This window comes from Nannospalax galili, unplaced genomic scaffold (genome assembly GCF_000622305.1).
Source record: "Nannospalax galili isolate Female #2095 unplaced genomic scaffold, S.galili_v1.0 scaffold517, whole genome shotgun sequence".
Taxonomy (NCBI): domain Eukaryota; kingdom Metazoa; phylum Chordata; class Mammalia; order Rodentia; family Spalacidae; genus Nannospalax; species Nannospalax galili.
The window spans coordinates 1341957-1342628 of NW_008340098.1; positions in this window are offsets into that span (position 1 = coordinate 1341957).

Below are 672 nucleotides of genomic sequence, written 5' to 3' on the forward strand. Positions count from 1 at the left end.
CCCTCTCTGCTCTCTGTATTACTTCAAGTATTCTTTGGAGGGCTGGTTTTGTGGACATGTATTCTTTCAGGCTATTCCTTCCAGGCTTTTCATGTCTTTCACCCTCAACTATAAGAGACATTTTTGCTGGGTAAAGTATTCTGGGTTGGCACCTATTGAAATTTAAAACTGGGAATACTTTGGTCTAGGCTCTTCTGACTTTCATAGTTTACACTGAAAAGTCAGCTGTAATCCTAATAATTTTTCCTTTATATGTTACTTGTTTTTCTTTTGCAGCTTTCAGAATTTTCTCTTTGTTTTGTACATGTAGTGTTTTTACTATGATGTCCGTGGAGAGTTTCTTTTCTGGTCCTGTCTGTTTGGTGTTCTATATGCTTCTTGTATTTGTATGGGCATGTCTTTCATTAAGTTTGCGAAATTCTAATTTGGGGAAATTTTCTTTCACGATTCTGTTGAAGATCTGACCTATGCCATTATCTTGGGATTCTTCTCCTTCCTGTATGCCTATGATTCGTAAGTTTGGTCTTTTTATGGTGTCACACAATTCCTGCATATTCCATTCTTGTGATTTCTTCAATTTTTCATAATCTTTGCTTGAGTGGTCTAGTTCGTCCACTTTACCTTCCAGTCTTGATACTCTACTTTCCATTTCATTCATCCTATTGGTGAGGC